Below are 11,511 nucleotides of genomic sequence, written 5' to 3'. Positions count from 1 at the left end.
TAATATCCAGAATTCGTCCATAGGGAGTAGGAGGCAAACTCGTACGAATAATTTCTCTCGACAATACGCGTCGCTCGCGTAAATTCGCAGGGATTCGTGGAAACAAATAATTGGTTCCAGACCGAATGCGAAGTAACAAATCGGCTCGATATATGAAAGAATGAGAGAGAAAGAGAGAGAGAGAGAGAGAGAGAGAGAGAGAGAGAGGAGAGAGAGAGAGAGAGATAGAGTCGAGAAAAACACGTTTGCAAGGTCTGTGCTAGAGCATGTCGAAACTTGCAAAACCCGAAGCTTCTATTCGCCCTTAGAGTGGATCGTATGAATTATGTAAAACTAGAATGTCGACGAGTAAGTACATACGGTTAGATTCACTTTTTGTTGTACACATACACATATATATATATATACATATATATATATATGTACGCTTACCTACAATTATTATTTAATTTTCTTTTCTTCACTCATTAAATACTGAAAGTGTTTATATTTGCGATAGAAACAAATCGAAAATTTGAAAGTTCGAGAGAGAAAAAGAGAGAGATAGAAAGCAAGTAATCTAGGTAATGTCAAAGGAACAGTTAAGCAGAGAACAGAGGATTATGTGAAAGTTCGGGTTTACCCAGGAAACATAATTTAAACGTATTTGATTGCGCTAAACGGAAGTACCGAGTTTAGCTTGAATCGGTGCGCATCAGCGCCCCCGGTAGTTTACTACAATTAAGCGACTGGTAGACGCAAAACTCTCTTTGCCCGGGAAAGCTTCGCTTACATATAATTAAAGCGACGATAATTCGTACGCTATTATCGGCGTATTGATGGACGACGTATCAAAAGAAAAAGATAAAGGAATGATACGAGTGAACGATATGAGAAATTAAGCTTTATTCGTTTTTCGATAATTCGCGAATCAAACGCCATTTTGAATGTAATTGAATTCTGACAAATGAATTCTCACCTGCAATTTATTCAGTTCTACGCGTGCATGGGTGAAATGGGTGAATCCATGGAAAAAAAAAAACAAAAAAAAAAAAAAAAAGAAAAATAAGAAAAATTAATTTGTAACCCATTCGAATCGATCGTATTTCGCAAAATGAAATAAGTCGAGCGTATCGAGCCAATGAACATAGGACGATAATCCAATAAGCGAGCGATCCCATAATTTTCCTAAGGAAAGAGATACGAAAGTTTTTTGATTTCTACATATCGTGAACGATTCGTAAAATGTTCGATATAGTATGTATCTAAAATCGCTCATAATTCAACGAATCGCCTAGTTCAAACAACTACACGAAAAGCTCCGAACGAAATTGTGCTTTTCTATCGTGGCAGTATGCGAAAATACTCTCGAGCTGGTGTTGAGTAGCACGGTCCAATTCGACGAGTAGTAACTACGATACTCGAAGTAGATCCTGGAGTAGATTCTGACAATCGACGTCTATCCGGTGTCCAGACGTATTCTCCAAGAGAGAGAGAGAGAGAGAGAGAGAGAGAAAGAGAACGTCTCACTCTTTAGAAGTAGTACTATCCCGAGTGGATAGAGCTTCGACAATGAGAGACGTATTCGAGAGAGTAACTTTGACGAGTGCCCTCGACTCGAGTCGACTACATTGCACGACAGAGAAGCAGACCCGTCAAAGTCTCTATCTATCTACTTCTCTCTCTCTCTCTCTCTCTCTCACTACTCTTGGGTTACAACGATACTGTCCATGTATATATGTACATACGTACACATAAGTCTGTGTGCGTACAATGATTTCAGGATGGAACTCGATGAAATAGATCCGTCGTCATAGCCGATGCGGTGGCATTTCGATTTGCTCGACTCCTATAGAGAGAACTGACTAGCACAGCTGTCTGTCTCTGAGTGCACGTCCGTGTATATATGTGTGTGTGTGTGTGAGAGAGAGAGAGAGAGAGAGAGAGGAGAACTAATTAAACTGACTACCTTAACCGATCAGCTCGTGTACTCGAATTAAACGAGCCGAAAGATCGTCAGGTTGGAGGATGAGACTCGTTTTCCGCATTGAGCCTAGAAACGAACGAACGATGGGGAAACATTTCCTGAAACGTACGCCTATATCCAAAAGTAAATTAGAAGGAGGACGTATAAAAATGATACGTCACGGTACTACCAAATAAGCTAATCATTTTTCTCGATCGACAAGGAATGCTATAACAGATAAGTAACGATTTTTTATTTGTCCCGCGACCTAGAAACTAAATGAGGGGCTAAGTATCTCGCCAAATCTTGCTGTGTAAGCAGCATTGGCGGCAGCGACGACGGGAGCAGCGATAGCGGGGAAGAAATATATATATATATATATAATATATAATAGGGTTGGGAAAAGGAGGGTAAAAGATGTTAGGAAAAGAAAGGGAAAAAAGAAAAAGAAAAAAGATAGAGAGATAGAAGTTGTTGGCGCGTTCAACCCCGGAGAATATTCTTTCTTCTCGTTGGACGACCTTCGCGTCTATCACGAATGGCCACTTGCGGTTAGCGTTCACCGAAGGTAAAGGACGGGGGAACTACTCAACCTATTTTTCTCACTTTTTCCCCTCTACCGAGCTCGAGTGGACCGAGGATTCCTTTTTCTTTTCTTCCTTGTTTTGTTTATTTTAGTATTCACGTAAGAAGGAGAAAGAGGGAGACAAAGAGAGAGGGAGGAAATAAAAGGGAGGGGACAGGAAACGAAGATGGAGGATTAAAAAATATTGAGGAAAGGGAATAATAGTTCACGGAATAGAGAGGACTCGAGGGATGAACGGGACTATCCTCAGAACAACGTAGAAAGTCACCAGGGAATGGCGTACGACAACGGCTTTATGCCGATGCACTAACACATCGTACGTCTGTGTATGCACACGTGTCTGTTTGTGTGTGTGTGTCTGAGCGTGCGAGCGCGCTCGGCCTTGAATCGAGTCGATTGCTCGACAAGGTGTGTAACTAGGGCGTGCAGAAGGAAGAAGAAGAAGGATGAGGAAGAGGAGGAAGAGGAGAAGAAGGAGAAGGAGTAAAAGGAAGAGGAAGAGGAGGAGGACTTCAAAGCTACGTTTCCTGGGATCCAACGGCGAGGTTGTGCCTTTGCATGGCACACCCCTAAGCGCGCGGCACCGCGACGACACGTTGCTTAGCTTTAAATAATCGTGCATGAGCTCTCTCTCTCTCTCTCTCTCTCTCTCTCTCTCTCTATCTCTGTCTCTGTCTCTCTTACTCTCTCTTCCTTACACTCAAAAGACCTTCCTCTCTCTTCCACGGACCATCTAATATGCATGTATAACGGATATCGAGCTCCCGGTACTCTCTAACCCTCCCTCTTTCACCCTCCGACGACCTGGCTTATCCCTCGTCGACTCTCTCTCTCTCTCTCTGTCTCCCTCCCTGTATCTACCTACTGCCATCGTTACTATTGCTCCGTCTGAAATATATCTTACTTTCAAACAGTAAATATCAAAGTAGGTAAATTTCATTTCCAAGAGTGGTAAATTTGATATAGTAGAATATTATTTTGTTATTTTTTAATACTTATCATTTATCGAGAAATCATAAGCTTTAATGAAACTTATATTTATTTGCAATATAATTAGCTTCATATACGTATAAGCGCGTATACTTAGATATATTCTATGTTAAATCACTGTGAAAATTCAATAGATATTTTTGAATGGAAAAAGAGAACGCTCTTTCAATGCTCCGACAGCTCGAGTCGTGACTGACTACAATCCATGATACGTGATCGTATTCGTTGGCAATGCTGGAAACGTATTATTCATAATCTATTTACCTAGTTAGAGACGAGAAACTTTTCACGTTTGTTCTCTTTGTTGAAAAAAGAAAAAAAGAGGAAGAAGGAAAAAAAGATTAAACGTTTTCTAGGACGTTAAAAGCGTTAAACGAATAAGGAACGACGGTTAAACGAACACGTTCGTATAGAACGACGACTTTTCTTTTCTTCCTCGACGTATATTACATTAACAATGGTTACGATGCGTTCGCACGCACGCCTGAGATAAGAAAACGTCGAAGGAGAGGGAGAGAGAGAGAGAGAGAGAGAGAGAGAGAGAGAGAGAGAGAGAGAGATATGGATGGATAGAAAGATAGAGGGATAGGAAAAGAACGGTGAGTAATAGTGGTTGTAACAGTAGTAGTAGAGACTCGCTATAGATCGGACGTACCAAGAAGAAAATTTAATCGTCGAAAGTTGGCAAAGCCGAGAATAGGGAGGATGCGCGCGCATATCCTGCAGAATCCTGACCCGCGGCTTTATGGCCGTCTATAGCGTAAGATCAGTGCGCGTCACGTGGTACGTCGTAAAACGTGCTCCTGCACTTTGCATAGCGACCCACTCGTTCCACTTTAGCCTACCGATCGCAAACGGTAGTAGGTAGCAGCATGCGGATACCGTCGCATAAGACGCAACCGAGTCGCATACGTTCTATGGTTACAAACTGTCGATTCCTGTCAAATACAGAAAACCGACCTCCTGCCCGTTCGTGTTAAAACTACCTAACCTTTTTCGCTCTCTGACCCAAATTGTTTTTCTCTACTTCTTCATTTTCCCCTTTATTTTTACGACTTTTTCCTTAATACGCGTAAATAAGCTTTACGAGGAAGAACTTAAAATTACATATCTCCTCTATGAGAGACTCAAGAAAGTAACATCTTTCTTAAGATATATAAATGATACTTGTTACGTTAAGTTAAATGATTGAAATTGATCGTAAATCTTGAAAATGGAAAAATAAGATTAGGACGGTTAATAAATAAAGGTAAGACGAAATTGAAACGTATACTATGTAGGAAATTCACTGTTATTTTCTAGATAGCAGCGCATACGTGCGCGGTATCTCGATAGAGGCTTTACCGCCTACTGCCTATTGATCTTTTCCCACTACGCCTTCCGGAAAACAAACCGTGACGACGATATTAGACGCGCCTTCCGAAGCGAATGGTCGGTCGTACGAGTCCGCCATATTTCCTAATCTTGGATTTATTATCGGAAAGATCTACGTACTCGGTTACGTACGGTATATATCTATGGATACCTATACATCTCTATCCACATTCTGAGTAATTAAAAAGGATACAATTATTCCTTCATTTAATTGAGATCAAACGTTGGAACTTTTTATTCCCGTTGATCGGATCAATGAGCCAGGCAAAAGATAAATGAAAGTCTTTTCATTTGCTTTTATCTTTCTTCGAAGGAAGATAAGAAGAATTATCTTCGCGTATTAGCAGATCGAATACAATCTCCGCCCAACCGACGACCTCGAAATGCTCGCAGGATAATTTCCCTAGAGAGGACTATCTTCGATTCCCTTGTCGCACGTTACGAGACATCACGAAACGTTCATCCCTACCTTTACTAGAATAATTCATAAATGACCATCTAACACGATTCAAATTCGAGCTGAACATTATGAGTGAAAGGACGCGCTCTCTTAATGGATCGATCTTTTGACTTTTGAAAATTTCATCGAACTAATTTTCAACGGTCGTCGATTGATACGGCTAATCCGTATACTTCAAAATTGCCGTTCTATTATTTAATAACCATTGTAATCGAACGATTGACCGGAGAGAAAGAGAGAAAGGAAAAATGCAAAAGACAAGAGAGAGTTCCCTATTTTTTTCTCTCTCTCTCTCTCTCTCTCTTTCTGTTTTTTCTCTCTTTATCTCTCTATCCGCTGTTGCATAGATAGACATATAAACTTCGTGTTGCATTGTTCCGTGTCAACTGTCTGCCGCCGGAGTATAGAAAAAAACAATGGAACGGCGAGTCGAGGACACATACAGCAGCAAAACGCGGTACTAGATGCGTTTTGTGTGCGCCTAGGTACATATAAGAGAAAAAGAAGAAGAAAGAGAGAGAGAGAGAGTATCGCAATAGTTTTGCCGGCGTTTCGCGTTCATCCACCGCGTCCACGTCACAAAAAGGAGGCTTCGGGTAGAAAGAATGAATTGTAGTCAGTGTAGCACGCGCGAACGGTCTCTCTCTCTCTCTCTCTCTTTCTCTCTCTCTCTCTTTTTCTCTGCTTTTTTCTATCCCTTGCTCCTTTTCTTAAGCACAAGACTCATCATCTACCACTGGCCGACCGCGTGCAGCACGATCTCATCGCGTGTTTTCACTATCATCGATAAGAGTTCAATCTTCTCGAGAAAATATATACGTGCAACGAAATTATACAATCAGGGTAAGTTCAATTTCACGACGTTAGTATCGCGTTTCGCATTATTCATGCAGCGCAGAAGCGAGAGAGAGAGAGAGAGAGAGAGAGAGAAAAGGAAAAGAAAAAGAAATAAAAACTTAGGAGATCCGTCGGAATAAAAGAGCGACGTAAAGGGATGGCGAGAATCCACTTAACCTTTTTATTCCTTTTTCCTCTCTTGATTATTTCCCTGTACAGTCATTGCCGGGAACTATTGCGTGACGAATCGACTCGTGTATTATATCATTTATGCATACCATCGGAGGCACGTGCCCTCCACGCAGTTAAACGCGTTACACGAAAACGAACAACAAGAAGAACTTTATTTTCACGTGGGAATGAAATATGAATTATTTCTTTTCGACGTTGGACATGCACGAAGGTACACGCAAAAGCGGAGGGATCAGTTTCAAGGAAAGGGGAGAAAAAAGCTTCTTTCGCCCATCTTGATAAACGGTCCTTCAATGAATACATACATATCATAGCTGCGCGAGGAAATAAAAGTCTCGGTTATTATTTTTTTCCCCTTTTTTGGTACACACACACGTATATATATATATATATATATATATACATATATACATATATACACATTGATTAGGAATGAAAAGATGGTATTACATTTCTTTTTCAACACGAATAACTCCGAGGACGCACGATCTCGCACGTGACACGGCCATTTTGTCGTGGGCGTAGAGCGAACACGTGAGCCTGAGTAAATATACGCCCGTTATTCCTTCGGTACGTGCGTACGTACGTATGTACGTATGTACGTACGTACGTACGTACGTACGTATCGTATCGTATCGTATCGTATCGTGCCGTAACGTACGTACATACGTACGTACTCGGCAACACGATTATATTCAGAGAAGCGTTGCTTCGTTCCGTTGACATACGTTATTTACTCGTCTCTCAACATTTTCGCGGGAGCCAGTAAAAATACATCCCTAACATTTTCTCTCTATTTCTTTCTTCCCACTCTACCTCTCTCTCTCTCTCTCTCTCTCTCTTTTCGAGAGGAAGAGACGATGGAGAATAGTAGCGAAGAGATTTAAAAATGGTGACGACCATCGGGAGCGACATCTCTAAGGACAATCCGTATCGTTTTCGATAATCTTACGTTACCGAAAAGAGGTGACAAAGAATTCGGTAGAAAAATTCCATTCATCGAAATGGAAATAATGAATTTCTGATTTGGCTTATGAAGTAAAAAAAAAAAAGAAATGAAGGAAAAATGATAGATTAGCGTATGGAAAAAAATTTGAACAAAAAAGAAAAGAAGAAAAACGTAAAAAAGAAAAAAAAATAGTAGAAAAAGTTTCGCAAGGGTTGAAAGTAAGAAAAAGATTATAGGAAGTTGTGGCACACCTGCATCGAATAGTTCGCGTGGACGTTTTTCTTGCGCGGTTAGCCACGGTAAAACCGCGTGAGAAGGAAAAGCGAGACTTATTCCGAGTTATTGCAAGGGCCGGAGGCCGATATAACGGAGACCGTTAGAGGGTTAAAATCGGAGGAGACGCCGGAGGAGACGCACGGATAAGGATGATGGAAACGGCTGATGCGAACGTAGCGACGTTGCTCCGAGGGTGCAGAAGGGTGGGGAGACTCGCTCGATAGGGGTGGGAAAGTTGGCCGCTTCAGCCGGCCGGGAATAGCTTTAACCGGTCGATACTTCGTTCTCCAACGCGCGCGCGAGTGAGAGAGAGAGAGAGAGAGAGAGAGAGAGAGAGAGAGAGAGAGAGAAAGAGAAAGAGAGACAGAGATGGAGAAACGTAGGGCATTGAACGGCAAAGGCACGGCCCTGCTTATGCTCTCCTTCTGTCACAGGACATTTCTATACTATTCTTTCATTATATTACTTAGCTTCATTCATTTCTCAATATTTACGATAACTACCTTTTTTTTTTGTTTTCGAATGAACCGTTCTTTTTCTTTTTTCTTATCAGACGTCCTGAACTTTAGGTATTAAACTTCGATTAAATAAAAAAAATCATTTCTTCTTTCTTCGAGTTAGATTTTCTTGTTTCTCTTTTATTCCTTTTCTTAGCTCCTCGCTTTCTTTTCGTTTCGTCCATTCTATCGGAAGAGAAGGGGAAATGATATTCAAACGAGAAAGAGGCAACGACGAATGAAACTTACCGCATAGCGATTTGATATACATACATATACCATTTCCACGATAAAAGAATGAAAACTTGAGAATTTCGATTTTTCTTCTTTCGTTTCACAATTTTCATTTTCGTTTTTCCACGAATCTTCGCTCTTCTCGTTTCGCGTCAACCTCATGTCGTACTCCCGAACCAATACCCCCTTCTACCTCCATCTTTTCATCTTTCTTTGGATCTTCAGAAACGCATTTACGAACGCGCGAATTCAAAGCGCGAACTGCAAAGCGTCGAAAAGATCTTCAACGTTTAACGCCCGAGTTTCCATTTATCCGTTCGTGCATACTTTTTTCTTTTTATTCTCTCTCTCTCTCTCTCTCTCTCTCTCTCTCTCTCTCTCTTTATTGTTTCGATATAACGAGTCGTCGTGTATCGCATTCCGCATACGTGAGACTGCATATTCAATCGACATATTTATATATGTATGTAGTTACCACGAGGATCAACGATAACATCAAAATATTAATGGAAATTTAGCGACTTCGTTTTTAATAAATCCAATATACATCTATACGTGTATATAGGTACATGTATATTTATAATAAACATTTGCTTAAAATATTAAAGAACTTTAATATTTTCATGATCGAAGAAGAGAGCGTATAATAAAACGAGAGACTCGTTGAAGAACTCCTTTCGAAATTCGAGAGGCACGTTCGTCGATTCAATCGGCTTTGAGCGTGTAAACAGGAAGATCTCCTGCCAGGGTGAGCGGTAAATAAAGTGATATATGGTAATCTCTGGTTTTCTTTTCGAGGAAAGTAATGATGGTAACGTTATTTAAACGCATCACGTTTTATTACGCATTATCACATGTTAAACATACGCGTTTTTGTTCTTCGCGACATTAATTAAAAAAAGGGAATAGAAAAAGGGAAACAAATTCGTGTATCCTTGCACGAAACAATTGCAAGTATCTTTTATTTTGATTGGTATATTTCGAAAAAAAAAAAAAAAAAAAAAGAAAAAATGTAATATTATTTTCAAGACATCTTAGAAAGTTCCTTAAAGTTATTATAATAAACAAGATACTTTTGTACTATTTCGGAAGCCTTAGGACGACGTAGGTTGGTTGAATCGTACAAACGAATAGGGCTTCGAATGAGAGGAGGAAAGAGAGAGAGAAAGAAAAAAAAAAGAAAAAAAGAAGATATCACGACGTTGATCGATCCTCTCCATCGAAAGCCCCCTTAGAATGAAAGATATCGTTAGATGATTGGAGATCTCTTTCTTATCCGTCCATTTCCTTATCCTCTCTTTTTTTATTCCGTATCCGGTCGATGGCCGCGGGTTTCGGCGCCGCACCGACAGGATAACAGACACTTACATAATTCGTTTCGTCCGACATAGAAGATCGCTAATAATAGTAGATATAACTGGGTCATCGTATCCAACGCAGGATTTTCAGCTATGATCGCTGAGCCTACGAGACATTTGCCAAAATTCCCATTGTCTTTTGGAATCGGTCTATCGATCGATATAATTTGCGACGATAAAGAGCTTTCTTTACGCTTACATAAGCGCACGATATATATTTTGCGTTTCTTTTTTGTTAGAGGGGTAGGGCGGGAGAGTAGGGGAATGATAAAAAATAAAAAAATAAAAAAAAATGACAATCGATCTTTGATTCACCTCGGATAGGGCAATAAATGTTGAAGTAGGTACATAGTAGATATCTCGAAGTATCGCCCGGTCTACTCGCTGAAATTGCTTTTATCGATAAAGTAGGATAGAAAGGGAGTACGCGAGGGACTTTGTGGATGCGCGTTTCATGCCACGGGCACCGGCCGTGGTAATCCTGTAACCGGAAATCGACGTCCATCGTTACGGTGGAAGTGTCCCACGAGAGGACTCGCGTACCTTTCTAGAATGTTCCCCATTTCGATCGATATGTGCACCCGTGAGCTCGTGTCACCGCACGTGTTTTCTCCAAGACGAATAATGGATATACCTAACTTGATTGACTTTGCTACATATATCGTATTGTATATAAATGTCTATATATATGTATATAAGATGTAACGCTAATGGATAATGCTAATTGCATCTTTTATATAAACCATTCAGGTGGACGTATATTTTTGTTTTGCCTTGAAAAAAAAAAAAAAAAGAAGAAAAAAAAAAAGAAAAAGAATCTTATTATTAATTCTATTATCCATTAATGACAAATTACAGAGAAATACCAAGGACATTGAAATAGTAAAAGAGAGAGAGAGAGAGAGGCAGAGGAAAATAAAAAGGAAAAATAAAAAAAAGGAAATAAAGAAAAAAGAGATAGATGAAAATAAAAAATGTACGTTAACAAGATGAGAAGATGAGCTCGAGAAACGAGAGAAAAGCTTCTTTCCTTTTTCAATTTCAAAAAGACTTCTTCTCTCCTTCTTCCACCCCCCCCCCTCCCCTTCTCCGCCTACACCGCTCAATGACTTTCATCTCGAGCAGCTATGCACCGAACGTAATTTGATACGTGCTACTAATTAGTCATATGTACCAGCTGTGCTTAGTTACAAAGTTACGACATGCGTTACATATGCTAGCTCATGAGTATTGTGCATGGATGTAAGAGGGTAGTCCTTCGAAGATGAAGAAGAAGAAGAATGAAGAGGAAAAGGTATAACTATGATGGAATTTATTCGTTATCTTAACGAGTTTTAAAATAAAAATTTCCTCCTTTTAATATTATGGATTAATAAAAAGTTTTGCATGAAAATATCGATCCAGTTTTTCTTTTACATTTGATATAATACAATTTCTTCGAAGCCATTCGATTATTAACAATTTTTTTTTCTCCTCCTCCTCCTCCTCCTCCTCCTCCTCCTTCTTCTTCTTCTTCTTCTTCTTTTTATCACGCGAATCGAAAATTTTCAATCGGACAAGTTGAGCGTACCTAAGAGAATAAATTGGACGTGTCCATTAAAACGCTTTTTCCATTTGGAAAGTAGGTAAACGAGAATTCCTGATGAAAGGGAACGGACTCGATCGCATATGGTAATGAGAGCGGCGTTTGGCTAAATGCCTAATGTTGTGTCACGATGATGAAGAGAACCGAAGGAAAAGAATTACAAGGAGTCCGATGTGAAAATTAAAAGCCAAGGAAATAACGAAAGAACTCGAGAAAGAGAGAGAGAGA

At 40.0% G+C, this 11,511-nt stretch overlaps 1 protein-coding gene across 18 annotated transcripts in view; it reads right to left on the bottom strand.

The window, feature by feature from the left end:
• The window catches only part of CaMKII (Calcium/calmodulin-dependent protein kinase II), a 64,702-nt gene that overhangs the window by 40,752 nt on the left and 12,439 nt on the right, over window positions 1–11,511 (bottom strand). The gene's annotated exons all lie outside the window — the stretch shown is intronic.

This window comes from Vespa mandarinia, unplaced genomic scaffold (genome assembly GCF_050613455.1).
Source record: "Vespa mandarinia isolate Hongniang unplaced genomic scaffold, ASM5061345v1 scaffold_58, whole genome shotgun sequence".
In the NCBI taxonomy this organism is placed as follows: domain Eukaryota; kingdom Metazoa; phylum Arthropoda; class Insecta; order Hymenoptera; family Vespidae; genus Vespa; species Vespa mandarinia.
This window is presented reverse-complemented; position numbering and strand designations above follow the sequence as displayed.